The 23,077-nt window shown below is 39.3% G+C and overlaps 1 protein-coding gene across 3 annotated transcripts in view; it reads right to left on the bottom strand.

Annotated features, from left to right (window-relative positions):
• eps8l2 (EPS8 like 2) overlaps nucleotides 1-22,191 on the bottom strand; it is a 199,907-nt gene extending 177,716 nt beyond the window's left edge. For 2 of the 3 annotated variants that reach the window (XM_059975679.1, XM_059975683.1), the window contains exon 1: nucleotides 21,876-22,191. The gene's annotated coding sequence lies outside the window, so the exon portion shown is untranslated. The remainder of the gene's footprint in view (nucleotides 1-21,875) is intronic. The other variant, XM_059975681.1, reaches the window with a different exon arrangement.
• Nucleotides 22,192-23,077: the final 886 nt, after the last annotated feature.

Genomic DNA, 23,077 nt, shown 5'->3' with positions numbered 1-23,077 from the left:
CAATGTTGATTGGCAGGCTTTAAAAAAATACATGCATCAAGATATTCCAAGAGTGCAAGTCAAAAAGCTGATACTCAGCAAAATTCACAACTGTAACTGAAATTTGCCAAAGAGGTGAAGTTGAGATTGCTTTGATAACTTCTGCACCAATATGTACATAAGGGAAGCTTCTCCATATTTTAATGCAAACAATCTGTTCATTGTAAGATTAATAACCATTAAACCAACAAGAAAAAATGTTAATTAGAAATATTGGCCAGTTGAAATCAATAATGTATAAAACAATGAAAAGAAACAGTAGATTCTTTAGGAGCAAACACTTTAGGAGTTTATTCTGATGTGGAACTTCTGTATAAGCATGTTACATGGCAACTGAAATGAACCCCTTGCAAGACAAAGAGGGGTCAAGGGAACAGTGATCCAACGCACAGTTATGCCTTATTCATTAAGGAGACAACTGCTTGAATAGTATGAGCTGACCGTGCTTTTTAAAATTAAAAACTATGACAAATGGTAAGAGCTAGAAGAATTTATACTCCAAATAGCTATCAAGGTGGCAAAAAAAAACTTCAAGAATTCCAGAATAGATTCAGTCAAAATGGAATGTCAGTGATAGAAACCTGTAAAAATCCAGGGTGAGATTAAAAATCTAGAAAGTGCCCATAATGAAACTGGGATACAATACTTCAAAAAAGAAATTTAAAACTGATGCAAATTCTAGCCAAAAATTACTGGCTAAGGTGAGTGAGACAAAGTGATAATTAATACTGTTAACATCAGAACTGGTTTATGTCAGAAATATTGATGTCATGCACCATGGCAGCTCCATTTTCACATTGACTAGAGATTATTTAGCCCTTATTTATATGCTGTACATGGTGTGTGGGGTGCCTACTCTTTTTTTATTCCATTCCTGTTGATATAGTTTTTGATTACTCCCACTTCGTATCAACATACATTCAGTTGTTACCTCCTGGGATATCTTCTGTAACTAATTTGGTGGCCACTGAGTGTATGTTCATGGTCTTTTGCTGCTGCAGCCTATCCACTTCAAGGTTTGAACGACTGGTGCATTCAGAGATGCTCTTCCGTATGCAGCTTTTATGGTCATTTAAAATACTGTCATTTTTCTGACACCTGAAACCACATAGATCACATTTCTTCCCCATTCTGATGTTTGGTCTGAACAACAAGTGAACCTGTTGACCCTGTCTGCCTGCTTTTGATTTGAGTTGCTGCCTTAGTACTGAGTACACATTTTACAACTGGAAGCCAGTGAACAAAAGAGTGATGGGGATCTGATACAAGGTAAGACACTGGCTATAATTTTTTTTGCCTAAAAGTGAGGGATGATTGCAAGCTACTTTGAAGTAGGTTTATTACTAAAAAAAAATATTTATATTGAAATCCAAAGATACAGCAACCATCAACCTCTATGGGAAGTGCCCTTTTAATCACAGATAGGTTTTGAAGCATGGTCAGAACATTTTAATGCTTGTTGTGAAGACCAAAAGATCACAAAGTTGAAGAGATCAGAGGCAGCAGTTTGGGGGTAATTGAAGGATGGGGGAAAGTGATTTTTTTGACATATTGGATCCTCATTCTCACCCTGTCTCCAAATACTCACCCTCTGGATTTTAGGGAGACAAGACAAGCCCAACCTTTTAAATCAGAGCAAGTTTTGGCTGTGCCATCAATGGCAAAGCCACATGTTCTAGAATTCCCTCCAGAAGCCTTCCTGTCTCTCCTTCCTCCTCAGGGATGCTTAACGAAGCCTTTCTGTGCCTCATTGCCAAAGTTTGTTTGAAATTGCTCCTCTGCGATGCACTGGAAGTGTTTTTTGCTTGAATATAAGTGGTTATTTGTGTACTGTATTTATACAGTCTGAAAAGACAGCCAGGAAAGCAGATGCCTTGGAATGTGGGCTAGATGTATAATTCTTGAGAGCAATTCTGGAAAAAAACACACACATACACACACACCCACCCCACCCCCCCACCAAAAGGATTTAGGGACATTAATAGAAGTTTAAGCTGAAAAAAATAGTGAGAACTGCTGTATATTATTTTCTGAAATATAATAAATTAACTTCTAATAATTATGTTCTACTGCTACTTTAGTGGTGAATCTGGTTGACAGTGAAATCTTCTGACAATGAGTAGTCCCTCGAGACCTCTCAACTTCAATTAGGTCACTGACGACTTGCATTTCAATACTTTAGCTAAATGCTCCAGAGATATGGGCTCCTGGAGGTACTCATTGTTTGAGCAATTGTCCTCTGAAGCATTATAGATCGTATGACAATGGGAATAAAATCAATACATTAAATGAACTAAAGATGATTGTTCGCTTGCTGGGCACAGTTTCAGTTTACCAAGGTATCAGATGAGTTGAAGATATATGCTAGCACACATGTCATCGGGTTCATCCAGACAAGCATAAAATCAAAAAAAATGTTTAGTTACAACCACCCACCAACATTAACAGGTTTGACAGTTCTGAAATAAACTCTTACCATCACATTATGAATAAAACAGTGAAACTGAGAGGGATCTTATTTTCCTGATGTTTGTTTATACCCTTGATTCTTTGTATTGCTATAACGCTTTCACCATCCTCTTCCAGTCATTAGTACAATAGCATTGCATCACATGGAAATAGACTGCTTAACCAACTGAATTCACACCAGATATGAAGACCAATCACATGAATTCCATAAATATGAAAAAAGTCTGTAGGTGCTGGAAATCCAGCGCACACAATGCAGGAGAAACTGAAGTCAGGCAGCATCTATGGAAATGAATAAACAGTTGACTTTTCAGGCCAAGAGCACTGAGAGGAAGAGGGAAAATACCGGAATACAAAGGTGGGGGGGAGGGGGGAAGAGGAGAGAAAGGCTGGCAAAAAGTTATAGGTGAAGCCAAGTGTATGGGAAAGGTCAAGGGTTGGAGAGGAAGGATTCTGATAGGAAACAAGAGTGGACCACAGGAGAAAGGTAAGGAGGAGAGCAAAGGAAAAGTGATAGGCAGGTGAGAAAAGGTAAAAGGTCAGAGTGGGGATTCAAGGAAGAAGGGAGGGCGAGAGGGAGAATTTTTTTTAAACCAGAAGGAGAAATCGATATTCATGCCATCAGGTTGGAGGCTACCCAGATGGACTATATTTCCACAGTTCCCTCAGCTGCTGTCACTTACCCGTGTACTGAGAGCAAGTTAGAACAGCTAGTTATCCTACCAACCCACACATCTTTGGGATGTTGAAGGAAACTTGTGCATCAGCTGGAAGCTCACATGGTCACAGGGAGAACATGCAAAGTCCGTACACATTTACTGTGCTTTGATGCCAAAACTCAAATACTGCCTTCAGAGGTGCTGATGCATGAGATCCACTACATATACTTAATTGAACATTGCTCGAGGATGTAATTGAATGGAATGCTTCTAAAGAGGAATTTTTGGGTCATTCACCATTTTGAGATGAACTGACTGAATGTGTTGGAGCTGTCTAATGTATAAACAACTAAATGTCATAAACACTTTGTTCAAAACAGCACAGACAGAAAAATTATACTGTAATGTTATCTGGGTGTCATAGATGACAGTTTTAAACTGCATAAGATGCTCTCCTCATTGTTTATAGCATCATTTAGCTCAATTCTTTCCAGAGTCTGGAACAACACCTGAAACTGCTATTGTTTACTTGGTTTGTTACCACAGTAACAAATGATCAAAATCTGATGCCTTAAATTGTACTCCTGTCCTACAATACTTCAAACTACTTGTACAAACAATTCATTCTTGTACAAATATTGGTTGCTGTTATGACCAAAGCAGTAAAGCCACCACAATAACTTCTTTTTGTTGTGCAGTTGATAGCCAAACCCTAGAGTATTTTACCTTCCATTAAATGAACTTAGCTAAATGGATGTGTTGTTTCATCATCAGAAAAAGCCACAAAGCCTGTAACATAATTCTATAATAAAAACAGAAAGTGCTGCAAACAGTCAGCAGGTCAGACAGAATTGGGAGTGAGGGGAACAATACCTTTTCACAAACATTGATAGTTTTCCTTTCCATATATGCTGCTAAATTTGCTAGGTTTTTTTCAATAATTTTATGTTTTGTTTCTGATTTCTACTATTTGACAAGATTCGTTGAAGGCTCATTTCAAAAAACATTAATGTGCATGGGATCCAAAGTGAATTGGCCATTTGGACTCAGAATTGGTTTGCCCATAAAGGGCAGAGTATAGTGGCCAACGGGATTTATTCTGACTGGAGAGGACTGTGACTAATGCTCTGTCTGCAGAGATCTGGACTAGTGCCTTTGCTGCTTGCGATAGATATAAGTGACCCAGATGAAAATGGATATGCGTGAGTTAGTAAGTTTGCAGGTGATGTAAAGATGTTTTGGTGTTATGGATAGAGTAGAAGACCTCCAAAGGCTACAGCAGGATTTAAAATCAGTTGCAGATATGGGCAGAGAAATGGCAGACGGAGTTTAACCCATCACTTAAATGTGAAGTGTTGCCCTTTGAGAGATTAAAAGTAAAGGGGCTGTATGTTGTAAGGTTTAAACAAATTTGGCATTACTTTAGTAGTGGAGAAGGATATAGAACAGTACAAGCTTTTCAACCCATGATGTTGTGCTGACCAATTATCCTACTCTAAGATCAATCTAACTTTGCCCTCTTACATAGCCCTCCATTTCTCTATCATGCATGTGTCTATCTAAAGGTCGCATAAATATTCCTAATATATCTACTTTTACTATCATCACCCCAAGAGTGCATTTCATGTGTTCAGCACCCATTGCATAAAAAAGTCCATCTCTGACATCTCCCCTATACTTTCCTCCAGACATCTTAAAAGTTTGCCCTCTTGTTTTAGCTATTGTCACCCTAGGAAAAATGTGTTGGCTCCCTATTCTATCCATGCCTCTTATTATCTTATACACTTCCATCAAGTCACCTCTCATCCTCCTTGTTCCAAAGAAAAAAATCCCAAGTTTGCTCTATTTTTTGTGGATTGAACACCTAGAAGGCTCTTTAAATAAATCCATATGGATAGAAATTAGAGACAAAAAGGGTGTTGTCACTTTGCTAAGGACATATCCCAACAGTCCAAACAAGGTAGATAAATTAGAAAGAGATACATGAAAAAAAAGTTATCATTTTGTGTGATCTCCATTTAACAAATATTAACTGGAATTGCCTTAGCAAGAGGTGGAGGTGAGGCCAGTTGAGATTTTGGATGCAGTATGAAGATTGATCCAACAAAGGAAAGAGCATTACTGAATATTATTTTTGGGCATGCAGCTGATCAAGTGGAAAGAGTGCCAATGGGGGATCATTTTGGAGATTTTAGAGGTCCTGGCGAAGAAAGATTTGGAACATCTACATTTTCATATCAAAAAAAACATTCAATGGAGAAATAGAGTTTGAAGCCAATGTGTTCCTACAAGAGTAAAAGCCAAGGGTAACAAGTATGAGGAACCCTGGATGTTGAAGGTTACTAGAGATTACAGAAAGAGAAATGGAAAGTATAACAGATACAGGAAACTAATAATGAGGGAGACCTGTCGAAAGAATAAGATGTGTGAGGAGAGCTTCAGAATGAAATTAGGATGCAAAATCACTGGCAGACAGGATTAAGGTAAATCTGAAGGCACTATTCAAGAATAGCAACAATGCAAAAGAACAGCCAGGGAAGAAAGAGAAGCTTTAAGACTGGGCAATTTGTTCATGGGGCCAGAAGATCTTTGTGATATCTTCAATAAATACCTTTCATTGGGGATGTAGTGGACATGGAGGAAATCTATCAGTGGAATCAGGATCAATTGGAAAAATGGGCTGTAAAATGGCAGATGGAATTTAATGCAGACAAGTGTAACGTGTTACATTTTGGGAGAACAAACCATGGTAGGACTTAGACGGTGAGGGGTAGGGCACCGAGGAGTGTGGTAGAACAAAGGGATCTGGAAATACAGATCCATAATTCCTTGAAAGTCATGTCACAGGAAGATAGAGAGCTTTTGGCTTATTGGCCTTCATTAATCAATGTATTGAGTACAAGATATGGGATGTTATGTTGAAGTTGTATAAGATGCTGGTGAGGTCTAATTCAGAGTGTTGTGAACAAGAAGAAAACTGCAGATGCTGGAAATCTAAGCAACACACACGAAGTGCTGGAGGATCTCAGCAGGCCAGGCAGCATCTATAGAAAAGTGTAATAGTCAATGATTCAGGCCTAGAACCTTCATCAGGACTGATAAAGGATCCCAACCCAAATTCTTAACTGTTTACACTTTTCCCTAGATGCTTCCTGGCCTGCTGAGTTCCTTCAGCTGAGTGTTGCTTGGTGTATCGTGTGTGGTTTTGATCAGCTAGCTACAAGAAAAACATGCAGAAAAAATCCACAAGGCTGTTGCAAGAATGTGAGGACCTGAGTTATAGGGAAATGTTGAATAGGTTAGGACTTTATTCCCTGCAACATTCGCGAATGAAGGGAGACTTGACAGAGGTATACAAAATTATGATGGATATTGATAGGGTAAATGCAGGGAGGCATTTTCCACAGAGGTTAGAACTAGAGGTTATGTTTTAAAGGTGAAAGGTGAAATGTTTAAGGGGAATACGAGGGGGAACTCAGGGGCCAGAAGGGCCATTTCCAAGTGGTATCTCAATAAATAAATAAACAAATAAGCATTTGAGTCACTTGTAGATCAAGTGCAAGGAGATAACATTAATACGGAAGGGTATCCAGTGGTCAGCATGGAGAAACAAGGCCCGGTGGTCTGTTCCCGTCAGTCTGATTCCATACCTTTCCAGATTCTTGAACAGAGGTGTAATTCATTAAAATCCCAAACATTAGGAAGATCCACTGCAGATCTACTTTGGGTTTTCCAAAGTATAAGATTATCTTTGAGCAGGATTTGTAACTGAGATTAACAGAAGTGGAAGCAAGCAAGTTAAAGAAAGATATTATTTTCCCATATAGTATGTCAAAACAGGTTTAGTTGGGTCCTTCTGGGTACATTATAGATGTGAGGCATGTGATAAATATAGACTCCAGTGCGGCCGTGACAATGGAATTTTCACTCTTGGCTGGGCCCCAAAGCCGATTGATATCATAACTGCAGGAATTAAAACTGTTTATGAAAGCAATGGATCTCAATTTAATAATATTTGTTGCTTTGAATGAATAAGTAAGGGGTATCCACCACCACCTACTTTACATACCAAAGTGAGGTGAATTCCCTATAATAAAAGGATAGAACAGGATGATGAACTTGAATTTCTATCTCAGAAGTCAGAAGCCTTTCTATCTCAGAAGTCACCTTTTATAGAATATATCCAGGTTTACAATGCCTCACCAAGCATGCATGTCTTTCAGATATATTATCACTGGCAATATAGATTCATAGAGTCATAGAAAAGTGCAGTAGAGCAACAGGCTTTTCAGCCCAACTAATCAATGTTGAAACATTTAAGCTGCCTAGTCTGGACCATAGCCCTCCATATCCCACCCATCCATGTACCTATCCAACTTCTCTTAAACATTGAAATTGAACTACCACTTGCATTATCAGCTCATTCCACACTCTCATGATTCTAAGTGAAGAAGTTTCCCCTCATGTTCCCCTTAATCTTTTCACCATTCACTCTTAATCCATGACCTCTAGTAGTAGTCCCATCCAACCTCAATGGAAAACCCTGCTTCCATTTATCCTATCTATTCACCTGATACATTGTATACCTCTATCAAATCTCCTCTCAATCTTCTGCGGTCCAAAGAATAAAGACCTAACCTATTCAATCTTTCCTTATAACTCACGTATTCTAGTCTCGGCAACATTCTTGTAAATTTTCTCTGTACTCTTTCAAACTTATTTATATCTTTCCTGTAGGTGGATGACCAGAATTGCACACAGTACTCCAAATTAGGCCTGACCAGCATCTTATATAATTTAAACATAACATCCCATCTCCTGTATTCAAGACTTTGAATTCTGAATACCAATGTGTCAAAAGCTTTCTTTATGACCCCATCTCCTGTGCCTCCACTTTCTAGAATTATGGACCAGTAGTCCCAGATCCCTTTGTTCTAAGGCACTCCTCAGTGCCCCGCCGATTACTGTGTAAGACCTACCCTGGTCGGTCCTACCAAAGTGCAACACCTCACATTCGTCTCCATTAAATCCCATCTGCCATTTTTCAGCCCATTTTTCCGGATGGTCCAGATACCACTGCAATTTTTCTCACTGTCCATTACACACCAAACTTGGTGTCATCCACATATTTGCTGATCCAGTTAACCACATTGCCATCCTGATTATTGATATAGATGATAGAAAACAATGGACCCAGCACCGATCCCTGCAGCATTTCAATAGTCACAGGCCTCCAGTCAGAGAGGCAACCATCTGCTGCCGCTCTCTGGCTCCTCCCACAAAGCCAATGTCCAATCCAATGTACTACCTTACCTTGAATGCCAAGCCACTGAACCTTACTGGCCAACCTCCCATGTGGGACCTTATCAAATGCCTTGCTAAAATTCATGTAGATAGCATCCACTGCCTTGCCTTCACCAACTTTCCTGGTAGCTTCCTCGAAAAACTAAGATTGGTTAGACATGACCTACCATGCACAAAAAGTGCTGACAATTTCTAATCAGTTCCTGTCTATCAAAATGCTCATATCTGGTCACAAAGAATGCCTTCCAATAACTTTCCTGCAGCTGATGTCAGGCTATAATCTCCTGGTTTATTTTCAGAGTCTTTCTTAAACAGTGGAACAACATTAACTGTCCAGTACCTCATCTGTTGCTAAAGATGATTTAAATATCTCTGCCAGGGGCCCTACAATTACTGCATTTGCCTCTTACAGGGTCCAAAGGAATAATGCGTCAGGCCCGGGGATTTATCCACATTAATTTGCCTCAAGACGACTAGCACCTCTTCCTCTAATCAGCACAGTGTCTTTGACCTCACTGCTGCTTTGCCTCACTTAGAACATAGAAAACCTACAGCACCATATAGGTTCTTTAGCCCATAAAGCTGTGCTAAACATGTCTTTACCTTAGAAATTACCTAGGGTTACCAATAGCCCTCTATTTTTCTGAGGGCCATTTACCGGTTCAGGCAGTTTACAGTCTTGAGGCTTACTTGGCCATCGGATTTTAAATTAGAATTTTTAGGCATGAATTAACAGATGTGTATAAGATGATGAGAGGCATTGATCATGTGGATAGTCAAGGTCTTTTTCCCAGGGCTAGCATGAGAGGGCACAGTTTTAAGGTGCTTGGAAGTAGGTACAGGAGTAAGTTATTTTATGCAGAGTGGTGAGTGCTTGGAATGGGCTGCTTCTATAGACTCCGTGTCCATCTCCCAAGTAAACACAGATGCATAAAACACATTTAAGATATCCCCCACCTCTTTTGGATTTACACATAGATCACTACTCTAATCTTCCAGAGGACCAATTTTGTCCCTTGCAATCATTTTGTTCCTATTATAACTGTAGAATCCCTTAGGATTCTCTTTCACCTTGTCTGCTGGTGCAACCTCATTCCTTCTTTTAACCTTCCTGATTCCTTTCTTAAACGTTTGCTTGCATTTCTTATACTTGATAACTACCTCATTTGTTCCTATCTGCCTATTCCTGCTATGCGCCTCCTTTTTTTTCTTAACTAGGTCCTCAATATCGCTTGAAAACCAAAGCTCCAGACACTTGTTATTGTTACCTTTTATTCTGACAGGGACATACAAGGTTTGTACTCTTAAAACTTTGCTTTTCAAGGTCTCCCACTTAACAAGTGCCCTTTTGCTAGAAAACAGCCAGTCCCAATCCATACTTGTCAGATCCTTTCTGATACCATCAAAACTGGCCTTTCCTCAATTTCCAATCTCAACCCATAGACTGACCAATCTTTTCCATATTTACTTTGAAACTAATGGCATTATGATCACCAGATGCAAAATGTTTCCATACACAAACTTCTGTCACCTGCCCTGTCTCAGTTCCTAATAGCAAATCAAGTATTTAACTTCTACGTACTGATGAAAGAAACTTTCCTGAACACATTTGAAAAACTCTATCCCATCTAGTCCTTTTACAGTATGGGATTCCCAGTCAACATGTGGAAAGTTAAAATCACCGACTAGTACAAACTTACATTTCTTCCAACAGTCTCCAATCTCTCTACAAGTTTGTTCCTTTAAATTTTGCAGACTGTTGGGCAGTCCTTAATATAGCCCCAATAATGTGGTTATAATTTTCTTATTTCTCTGTTCCACCCTTAAAACCTCACTAGATAAGTTCTGTAGTCCGTCCCAACTGAGCACCGCCATGACATTTTCCCTGACTAGAAACACCAGCTCTTTCCCTTTAATCTCTTCTGCTCTCTCCGTCTAAAATAATGGAACCTAAGAATATTGAACTGCCAGTCCTGCAGCCAAGTCTCACTAATGGCTACAATAACATAATTCCATATGTTGATCCATACCGAGCTCATCTGCCTTTCCTGCAATACTACATCTATTGAAATATTTGTAGCCCAGAATATTAGTCGCATCATGCTCAATCTTTTGATTCCTAACCTCTGAGGTCTTAATAAATATCTGTCTCCACGACCACTCCACTGTCGGTTAAGGAACTTTGGTTCCTATCCCCTTGCAACTCTTGTTTAAACTCCCCCATGCAACATTAGTAAACCTTCCAACAAGAATATTTGTCTACCTCCTGTTCAGGTTTAATTTATCTCTTTTGCACAGGTCCCACCTTCCGTGGAAATTAGCTCATTGATCCAAAAATCTGACATCCTTCCTGTTACACCAATTCCTTAGCCACGTGTTAAACTGTATGATCATTCCTTTTCTGCCCTCACTGGAACATGGCATCCTGAGACCAGAATGCTGAAGGTCCTGTCCTTCAATTTAGCACCTATCTCTCCAAACTTACTCTGCATAACCTCATCACTCATCTTACCTATGTCATTGGTACCTACATGGACCATGACATCTGGCTGCTCTCTTTCCCACTTAAGAATTGAGGTTTTGACCTCAGATGTCTTGGACCCTGGCTTCTGGGAGGGAACATACTATCTAGCAATCTCACTCTCATCCACAGATAGATTTTCCCCTATCAGCACAACTCTTCTCCCCGCTTTTTGATAGGTCAGGGCACGATTGGGCCGAGAGGAAAATTGGATCAGCCAAGATGAAACGGTGGAGCAGACTCAATGGGCCAAATGGCCTAATGCTGCTCCTATATCTTATGGTCACTGTGCAAAAGATAACAAATTATGAAAATACAAATACATACATAAAATATATTGGGTACACGAGTTGCAGAGCTCTTGAAAGTCAATCCATAGATTGTGGAATTAGTTCAGTGTTGGGGTGAGTGAAGTTATTCACTTTGGCTGAGGGTTACTGTTTCTGAGCCTGGTGGTGTGGGACACAAAGCTCCGATATCTCCTTCCTGATGGCAACAGCGAGGAGAGAGGATGATCTGGACGGAGGTGGTGGTATAACATTTATCCCTAGTTCAGAAGGGATGCATCAATGCAATAAATAAAACATTCTCTTCAGAATATGGTGAGTGATTCATTAATTAAGTTATCTGGGTCATGAAAATATGGAACTAGATGTTGTTATTATGCCATTTATTATGCTTTTTCAAAAATTGGTAAATCAATATCTGAAGTTTACTTAAGGCATATATAAGAATTAAAGCCCTTTCTCCCTCAACCCTATCATGAAGATCTGGCCCACAATATTCAATTCTTGTAAATTTTTCTTTTGAAATGTTAAGAAATTATGTTTAATTGCTTTTGTACAAGATAGGGTGAGCTTTGGGTTATTAATTCAATTAAAACAGATTATTCATGTCATACTATATTGTGGTTCTGTCCATAAATCCAGCCATTGAAACAAAACAGAAAAATATCCAGAACCTGGAGAGATGATAACCACAGAGTCGAGAGATTTTGCAGATGCTGGAAACCTTACGCAACACACACACAGTGCTGGAGGAGCTCAGGCAGCATATATGGAGGGAAGCAAACAGTCAATATTTCAGGCCACGGCCTTTCATTTCTGAAACATCAAAATCCTTTTGATAAATGTAACCCACATCTTTACAGTAGAGTTGAGAGAAAATATTTTTCTTTGCAAATTTTTCTATAAGATACTGATATGTGCAGTTTATCATCTTTACAAAAAAATTAAAGCTCAACCAGTTTGCATATTCCGGATATCATAAATTAGAGAATCCTCTAATGAGAATATTGGGTTCATTGCATTGATGCTTAGTTGTGGCTACATGTATAACCTGATTGATAATTATTCGACGTTCTTTTGCAGTATAATTGATGCAAGTAGACCTCCTAGCCTATCCTTCCGCAAGCCCCGAAATCATTAGAAACATTATAATGTAGTCATAAGCATTTTATGTGGTCATTATCTTTTGGCATTTCTGTGCCAGTGCTTTGAGCAACTAGACTGCTTTGTTCTTTTTAATGTAATGACCTCACTACATAAGCTAAATGTATTGGATAAGCCTGAGGTCTTGAAAGAGGCAACATTAATGCAACTTTTTTCTCCTCTATTATTTGATTCCAATGGATGAGCATGTATAAAGCACAGGTTTCTATTTCAATGGGACTATGCCCAAAGCTCTGCAAAATGTATAAGGATGGATATTGAGACTGCTGTATTGACATTTAAAATATTCCTTTTCACAAACATTTTCTATTTATAAATTAAGCACATTTTGATACTATTAAATATTTTGACTTGAACATTCATGGATTGGTCTGTTTGAGTGGAGGAAGAAGAGATGGTGAAAATGCTGTAACCATGTCCACTCAACAATATTATCTCTTCTCTCATCAACAATATATCAGAATACCAGGTTCAGGCCTGGAATTTGCTTATTTTCTCTGTGATGGCATAGATTTCCCCAGCACTCCAGTTTCCTTGCACACCCCAAAGGTGTGTTCGTCAATAGGTTAACTGGCTACTGTAAATTTCTCCTCAAAAAGTTGGGAGGTCAGAGAATCAGGTGAAGTTGCTGTTAATGGTGATGTGAGGGAGGATATTTCATAGTGGGGGAACGGGATTGCTCCAAGAGCCAGAATAGACTCATTCAGACAAATGACATCCTATATGTCAACTGGAAATGCAAAAAACAAGTATTGGTCAATTGGTGTCCTGCAATAAACACTGCATCTTTCTCACCAAACACACATGAGCAAAAGGAGTTTCCAGTGAGGTTTGGACAGTAGTATTAAATTAGAGAGAAAAATATGTTTTCATTCACCTGTTAATACATTCTGTGAAATTAGACTGACCACAATAAAAGATGCTAACACCTTTGTATCCCCTTTCAATCCCCTCCTCCCCAATAGTCCTGAATTGGAAATGCATTATTCCATCTGTAGCAAATTCAAGAGATGAGATTAACCCAAACCAAAAATCAGTAGGACACAGCTATGGCCCCATTCCCTCCAACAGTCTGTACTTCATCTGTGAGCATTTGTACCTACTGGAATAAATAACTGTTTGAGGCATTTAATAATAGGAAGATTCAGAGGAAGCTCTTTTAGTTGACCATTTCATCTAGCTGCTGGTTATAATTTCACTGTGAATGGACAGTTCATTGCGAATTGTTTACAAGGCATGTGTCTCAATCTCCATCCTTATCCATTTTTACAGAGCTCTGGGCAAAGTCCCACTCAAATTGAAACCTGGGCTTTTCACTTGCTGTATTGTGGATTGTTACCAACAAAGGAGAGAATGGGGTTGAAATAGCTATGTCAAAGTCAGTATAGCCACGATCTTATTAATTGGTAGGAAAGGTATTCTTTTGCTTCACTTTCAGGCAGTGAGGCTTTGTCGTTTCAATGGCAATTTGAATGACTGGCTCAAAGAGGCACAGTGGACTCACAAACTCTCAGAACATTGCTACCTTTGCTTGAGTTTTCAGCAAATCATGATACTCCAGTGGTGGTCACAACTTAAATCGGGATAGGGAAATGGGCATGGTACTATCAGCACAACATGAGCGCGGTCAACAGCACTTTGCACCATTAAGCTCCACATCATCTTGCTGCTCTGGGCAAGTGGGAAGGAGAGGAATTCTACTTTACTGCAGTGGGGAGCAGTTTGTGACCTCCTGATGGCAGTTGTATGGTGTGGACTGTGAAGTGTTTCAATGTGCCTGTGCTGGAATAAAACGACAGGGTTGCAGAAATTAATAGCCACTAATACTGTTACAGCCAATAACAATACACAGTGCTACATACTATTACGCACAATAGTAACTGTTACACACATCCAGCATTACAGCTGCAGTTTTACCTCTTAGAATCTACTTAGAAGTGAATTTCACTGAGACAACTATCACTATTTAGGACAACAAGCAATCTTTTGTAAGAGCTCAGTGAGTCAAGCAGGAAAGGTATCTTTACCCATACACTTTCTTCAGAGCCCAATTCAATGCCTTCTAGTCTTTTGCAGCTTCATTTGGTCTTCAGGCTAACTCCTCATCCTCCCAATATTCCTACAGCACTAATGGAATTGTTACCATGGTGTCTGTCTGGTTTGAACAACATTCACTTCCTTCTGCAAATAATATAAACTATCGAATTAACACAAATGATCATAACTGGCACAAGGTCCAGCAAAAGATGTAACTCGGGGTAAGAACAGGGTAAAGGAAAGAGTAATTCAAGGCATGACCTCTCCTCTAAATTGTTACACACACTAAAAATGCATGAGTATGAACATGTATAAAGTATGTTTAATATGCCTCTCCAAAAGGGTGAGATTCAAATTGCTTTGCAGACTATTGTCTTATTCTCTGAAGAACTTTCTGAAGCAGAGAAAAATTAACCCTCAAGCTAGTGATGATCCTTTCTTGCAAAAAAGGGAGGATTGTGGCTTCTCTCGATTAAAATGCTGAAGCCTCTGTGTAAGCCAGACACATTCAGTTGGCTGCATTGTAAAAGTCTATTGTTCCAAAGGTGGGATTAAGTTAGAGTTACACAATTTAAAATGCCATAGTTGCGTAATTATCAGCTGCTTGTCAGCAAAGCGGTCAACATAATACTATTACAGTGGCATCAACCTGTGTTCAGTTCCACTGCTCTCTGTAAGGAGATTGTAGGCTTCCCCCATGACCATGAGGCTTTCCTCCAGGTGCTCTGGTTTCCTCCCACAGTCCAAATATGTACGGGTTAGTAGGTTAATTGGTCACATGGATGTAATTGGACAGTGTGACTTCATTGGGCTAGAAGGGCCTGTTTGGGTGCTGTATCTCTAAAATATAAAATGATCTGCCCGCCATTGAATGCTTCTGGTATGTGCACTTACCAGAACTCATCATGACATGGTAATAGTGTGTATTGTACAATAAATTAATACAACTGCGTCCAAGCAAGAAACAGTGTGGAGCTAAGTTTCATGCCCAATACTTTTTCACTCTATATCCTCTGGAAGTGATACAAAGGTAAGAGAAAGCTCATTTGTACTGTAGGCATTTGCTAATAGGCTTACAACTGCCATCTGTCTGGTTTTAGTTAATAGATAGATTTTCAAATGATGCAAGATCAATAATGGACAAAATTAAAAAAGCATCTCTTTAAATAAAAGAATGCTTTTTACATATAAAATTCTGGGTTCTTCTGCCACATTCATGGTTGACAAATGGCAGCTCAGAACTCTTGCACAAGCCTTGTTCAATTCATAATTTGTCTATGCCTGATTTTGGGCTCAGCCTATGGTACGACTTCTTTGTCATCCTGTCCAGGTAATCTCATTTGTTCCAGGGAATCATTTCTACTTGATTTTTAACCAAAGTAAATTTGAGAATGAACTGCAATCTTTCACTAATAACAATGGCTCATTTTCATGACATTGGCATGAGGATTTTTTATGTTCCTGGTGCATCAGTCAAGGTCTAAGGCCACATTTTTTTCCACTGAATTCCAAAAATAAAATGGTGCTGAACAGGCGAATATCACGTTAACATGTGGAGCAATTTTATGCACATTTCTAGGTGTCTTAATACACATTAGGAAATTTGTTTTCTCATTTTTTAGTTGGATTTCCCTTCTCTGGAGCAGATCTGTTTAATATGAAACAAAACTCAAATGTTGCCAGTGCTGTAAATACAAAATCTGTCTGCAGTGAGATTTTCAACCTCACTCTGAACCATGCCAATCCTTGATTACTGAAAGAATCTCATCTTCCTGCTTCCCTTGAAGGGCCATGTTCAAATTAGATACTTTGTTCTTGCTGAGATCTCTGACCTCAGTGTAACATTGCATGTACCTTGGCTACATTGTGTATGGAGGCTAAGGTCACAGTCACTCTCAGTTTTCTGGACTGTAGAGAACTGCTGATCTCCTTCCTGCCACAGATTCCTACAGGAGACAAGCACTGGAAATTCCATTATACGTTCATTCAGTTTACAGAAGCAGGCAGAATGGGCACAGACATTTGCCGGCACTACAGGCTTTTTGAAAGTCCAGGTACTCAGACACTCATTTTGTTTCCTTACAGGTGATGTCCTGTCAGGATTAGCTGTAGACCTGGGGGGGGGGGGGGGGGTCTCTGTGACTACTGTTGTGCCCCAGCCTAGCCAGCTCTCTGTAGCCCACAGTAATACACTCCCACCTCCTCTCATCTCTGCAGCATTTGTCCAGTTTTCTACAGTAACTAAAAGAGCATGGTATTTACCTTTAAGAGCTGCCTGCAAAGATGGTGCAAGATGTGTCAGTTGCAAGAGAACTGTGAGAATCTACTACCTAACAATGAAACAGCACAGAAAACTAGATGAACGTAAGAAAGTAGAAGCAGACATAGAATACTAAGTTCCACAAGTCAGCCCCACCATTCAATATGATCATGGCTGATCTATGTTGGTCTTAGGTCCTCCTCTGTTCCTCAGATATTTATTAAATCTCCACTATAAATATTAGAACATAGAATAGCACAGCACATTACAGGCCCTTCAGCCCACAATGTGCTGACCCACAAACCCTGCCTCCCATATAACCCCGCCACCTTAAGTTCCTCCATATACCCGTCTAGTAGTCTCTTAAACTTCACTAGTGTATCTGCCTCCACCACTGACTCAGGCAGTGCACTCCACGCACCAACCACTGAGTGAAAAACCTTCCTCTAATATCCCCCTTGAACTTCCCTCCCCTTACCTTAAAGCCATGCCCTCTTGTACTGAGCAGTGGTGCCCTGGGGAAGAGGCACTGGCTGTCCACTCTGTCTATTCCTCTTAATATCTTGTACACCTCTATCATGTCTCCTCTCATCCTCCTCTCCAGAGAGCAAAACCCTAGCTCTCTTAATCTCTGATCATAATCCATACTCTCTAAACCAGGCAACACCCTGGTAAATCTCCTCTGTACCCTTTCCGATACTTCCACATCATTCCTATAGTGAGGTGACCAGAACTGGACACAGTACTCCAAGTGTGGCATAACCAGAATTTTATAGAGCTGCATCATTACATCACATCTCTTAAACTCCATCCCTGGATTTACGAAAGCTAACTTTCAACTTTAAAATGCCCATTCTATCTCTAAAAATCTTTTCCAACAGCTTTCCCACCACAGCCGCAAGGCTCATTGGTCTATAATTACATGGACTATTCCTACTACCTTTTTTTGAATAAGGGGACAACATTCACCACCCTCCAATCCCCCAGTACCATTCCCGTGGACAACGAGGACATAAGGATCCTAGTCAGAGGCTCAAAAATCTCTTCCCTTGCCTTGTGGAGCAGCCTGGGGAATATTCCGTCAGGCTCCAGGACTTATCCATTCTAATGTATTTTAACAACTCCAACACCTCCTCTCCTTTAATATCAACATGCTCCAGAACATCAACCTCACTCATATTGTCCTCACCGTCATCAGTGGTGAATACCGAAGAGAAGTATTCATTGAGGACCTCGCTCACTTCCACAGCCTCCAGGCACATCTTCCCACTTTTATCTTTATTACTAATTTTATTTATTTCTATTTATTTATATTATTTCTAGTTATATTTATTACTTTATTACTAATGATCTAATCTCCATAACCTCTAGGAGGGAGAATTCCAGAGGTTTATTACTCTATTAATGAGGAAATATCTCCACTTAAATTTTAAATGACTAGCCCTTTATCTTGTAACTAATTTTGGACACACTAGTGAAAATATTTACTCTGTCAAGACCCATTAGTATTCTGTACGCTTGGATAAGGTTGACCTTCGTTCTTCTAAAATCAAGGAGTACTACAGACCCACACTGTTTAGCCCTTCTTCATAGGACAATCTTCTCATGCCTGGAAGTAGCCTGGTGAATCACCATTAGAACTCCTCCAGTGCTTGTATATCATTTTTTAAATAAGGGGACCAAAATTATGTTCAGAACTAGGGACGTAACCTCAGAAAAACACCGTATAATTGTAACAAAACTTACCCGTTTTTAAAATCATCTCCCCTGTAATAAAAAGCCAAAGTGCCATTTGCCTTCTCAACGAACTACTGACAACTTTTTACAATTCATGTACTAGAGAACCGAGGGACACCTATACTTTATTCATTTATAATTTCTCTCCTTTAGACAATAATCTGCCTTTTAATTACTCTTACCGAAGTGCATGACCTTGTACTTTACCATATTATTCAATATTTGACAGATTTTCATCCAATCCCAATGCCGAATCACAATGCCACCATCACAACACACCCTTCCATCTATTTTCAATATTAGTATCAATCCCGGTTCAATATTAGAAGGAACCAGACAATTCTGTTCTATGAACCTTATAGTTGAAGCTCTCCAGCTGTACGAGACTTTCACACAATGTTGGTGTCTTCCAGAACATCATTTCAATGCCAAAAAAATTGTATTGATGGATTTTGAGGCCCAGGTCTGAATACTTATAGCAATACCCTATGATACGAGGCACTTCCTGGGGGTATTTGAGATTGATTTAAGGGCATTCAGAACATCAGAATGGCATAGTTGTTCATAAAACCACTTTCTCACAGTTCCAGCCATCTGGGTTCAATCCTGACTTCCAGTGTTCTGTGTGTGGAGCTTTTATATTCTCCCCGTGACTACATGGGTTTCCTCTACGTTCCCCCATATCCTAAAGATGTGCAGGTCTCCAAGTTAATTGGTTGCTGTAAATTGTCCCCATTAGGTACTGTAGTTGAGTGATAGAATCCAGTAGACGTTGATGGGAATGTGTGTAAAATAAAAGGGATTGTTGGAGGAATAGCTTCATGTATGTTCAGTGGTTATCATGGACTCAGTGGGCAGAAGGGCCTGTTCCCGTGCCTAAAGACTCCTGATTCCCATCTTATTTTCCCCAACTAGAATGTTTCCTGGCTGTCCTGAAAAGATGGCTCTCTACTTTTCCCCATGATCCCCGACAACTAGAAGACTTGTTCAAATTTTAATGTGATGAGCCAAACTATTTTTATTTTTCTCCCTTTGCAGAAAATACTAACAGTCCTCTCCTGACTAGTTTGCATGAACAAGCTTCAATGTTAGTCAGCACCAGTCTTAGGAAATCTTCAATCAATAAGGAGGGAAAAGTGAAAAAGAGAGAGTCATCTAGCATGAAAACAGGCCCTTCAGCCCACCAAGTCTGCAGCAGTCATCTAGCACCCAATTACATTCATCACATTTTATTCTCTCCATGGAGGTAAAAGTAATTAAAATTTAATGGAACACTGATGCATCATTGAGATGAAGGCATATTTCTGAAAGAACAAAATTGCAAATACAGCTTCGTTAAAGCTGTGAAATTCATGTTATTTATACAGTGATGTATTCTCATAGCCAGAATGTACTTTTTGGTATTACTAATAAAAATATATGACTAGCATTCAGAAATGTACATGACCAGATCCAAGGTGGGGCATAGCATAAATACCCTGGTGTGAAGAAACCACCTTTTCTGCCTTTGGTTCACCTTAAAGATATAAACATTTTAAGATAACAGTGCACGAGAGTATCAGAAAGGCCAAAGAAATGTACCATACATACTGAAAACCTGAAATAAAAGAGATAAAGCCGGAAATACTCTGCAGGTAGTATCTGCGAAGAGAAAAAAATTCGTTGACCTAAAATACTGAGTATTTCCAGTATTTTCTGTTCCTTTATGGCCTCAGTATTACAATATAGGACAATTTTCATAAGTATTTTTGTTTATATAAATGGGATTTATGATCTGGTGAATTATTAGTGAAGTTAGGTCTAAAGGTTAATAATTCTAAGATTACCACATTAAAGAAATCTTTTCATGAACCTACAACTAAAATTCCTTCTGATATTGCTGGTGTTGAAGTTCATTGGAGTTGGACAGGTGTCCTCAAGCAGTCATCATGAGGCATGCTATCATCATGAGCAAAGTTCAACTAAGCCCAAGGCCTAAGACATCAGGGACAACTGACTGGGCATTACATACATTTCTTTGTGCTACACAGCAATAAGTAGTTCATGAAAGATTGTATCATGTTAAGTTCATGACAGGGGCTGGGTACAAAGGTGGTAGGAAGAGGCAGCAGGGGCAATTCAGATGAGAGAGTATGTGTTCAGGGATAGGATCAAGACAGAGATCTGTGAGATGAAGGCTGGATATGGAAAAGGCCTCGGTACCAAAGTTGGTGACGAATGGTGGACTTGGTTGGTGGGTGGGGTTTTGGTGTCTGTAATCATGAATTCGTGGTGGGGTGCTGGTGGGCAGATGGTTCACAAAGAAGAGGAGCTAAGTAAGGAACTGTATCTGAATAAGGTTTCCAGAAGAGGGCTGGAACTTGCTCAGGAAGCAGCAGTCCTACAAGATGGGAGCTTTGAGAGTGCCAATAGCAGGTGCATTTCTGAACAATGGCCATATTTTACAGGCAGTGCTCTGAAGGGATGTTACATGGGAAATGATATCATTCTACTGGCACATATATTTTGTGAACAGGGTTTCCAGACAAGTATAGTTCAATGTATAAATGCATTACAATTGTGTTTTAATTTGGAAATAATTATAAAGCATTAAAATCTATGTATATACTCTGATTTCCAGACATAATGAATTCCAATTCCAAAAGACAGTTTAACCTAATTTCAAATTGGACCTAGTTTCAAATTTGTACAAACTCTCTGGATACATGATATAATTGAAATAGATAGATCATCTTAAATGCCTTGGGGAAGGGGGTATTATGTCTAATTTATAATGCAAGAGGATTAAAAATGGTCTAATCACAATGGGTAACTTGATGGTGAAATTATAGAACTACAAAGAGTTTTTTTTAAAAACAGTGTCTCCTTCCTCTGCTCTGGCAATATCACCACCCTCGCATATCAAACAAACCCCTTCTGTCTTTTATCCAATGAACTCTGAGTAATGGGTGGCCTGAGCAACAATTCCCTTTACTATGAACACATTTTACTAAATAGCACACTTACACTAATAAAAATCAGCAGGCATCATTTATTCCTAACTACATTCAAATCATGCTTCGTAACATGTAAACACATGTGCCTGCCCCCTTCAGACAACGCAATGAAGGTCAACGCAGGTATATTATCTTTGTCAGTATTCACAGCTGAACAGTGAACGTCCATACCTAAGTAACTGATTGGTAAACCCTCTGAAGAAAGAATTCTCACTATGATGAAATGACATTTTAATGAACACCCATCCTACAGAATCAGTCTTAGAATTAATTACATGGATTCTTTTGACAGCATGATTAGAAATGCAGGCAGTTCAGAACTTAGTATGCCATCTGACTTAGCCAGCCATCTAAAATTACATAATAATTGATATAAAGCAGAAAAACTGTCAATTGACTTACCAATAAACAAGCCACGGGAAGCACCTTCACTCAAACTTTTCAGCCATTAAACCAGCTTCTAGTTTTACCTGGAGGTGAAGAATCAATGCTTTATTTCCTCCCAGTCAGTTGAACTTTGTTCCTGTAGATAATCAGTCTTGCAATAGCAATGCGACCAATTTTATCTGCGTCACTCTGCCTCTCCAGTTTCAGATTCACTTATTGCTCGAACAACCTATACTAGCATACCACCTGCTTGCTTGCAGGCTGTCTCTGTTCAGTGGGTTGCGAGCGGCAGAGGAGTGTTAACAAGAAGAGGCCAAACTCGAACTGGATATCAGCTCTACAGGTGGGAGGGACTTAAAGCAGTCAAGCAGGTTACGTTGGAAACCGGCACAGCTGTTATTTAAATGCCATCTATCAGCTGTTATTTCAATTAACCAAATACTCTATTGCTATTTTCTTTTATAATCCAATCCAGCATATGTCTCAATAATTAAGCAGGTATCAAATCTTGAAAATCTGTAGTGCTTCTCATTTGGAAGAACTCGGAGCTCAGAACTGGAGGGGTTATAGAGATGAAGGATCAAAGAAAAAGGAATTACAAAGGCAAAACCAAATAATTTTTTGAAGAAACTATGAAAAGATGATAAAGGATTCAGGATTATAGGGAAGGGCAGTGAAGAGGCAGGTGAGAAGGAGCTACATTTGGGAAAAGCAGTGAAAATGCACCCCGGCTGGCCAGTTATAGACTGAGAAGTGGTTAAAACGCAAGCCATTCTTGAGTATGAGAAACTACAAATATTAGCACTGCTTCATACTGATTGGGAAACAAACATACATAAACATAAAAGTACAGTATTATAAAGTGATATGCGTGCAGCTATTGTAGCATTGGTGTGTCATTGCTTTAAATAAACTCCAGATAATACCTGGAGAGTCAGAACAGGGGCCAACTTTCTGCTGAACGATTAAAAACTAACACAGGTGCTTATATTGCACAGATAATTATAATGTTAAGTCACATGCACAAGTAATTCACTTACAGGTAAATAATTCACACTGTTTTCTTGCTGAAAATGTATTTCAGCTATTAATATTAATCATAGGTCTAGATTATTAACTTGCTTTCTCTGATATTTAGAGCTTCTTAGCTGGTGTTGTGGGTGTTCCCTGATCTGAATAGTGCCTGTCATCTTGAGTCACTCACTGTTGACTCATCA

The sequence above is a fragment of the Hypanus sabinus genome, chromosome 7 (assembly GCF_030144855.1).
Source record: "Hypanus sabinus isolate sHypSab1 chromosome 7, sHypSab1.hap1, whole genome shotgun sequence".
NCBI classification, from domain to species: Eukaryota; Metazoa; Chordata; class Chondrichthyes; order Myliobatiformes; family Dasyatidae; genus Hypanus; species Hypanus sabinus.
This window is presented reverse-complemented; position numbering and strand designations above follow the sequence as displayed.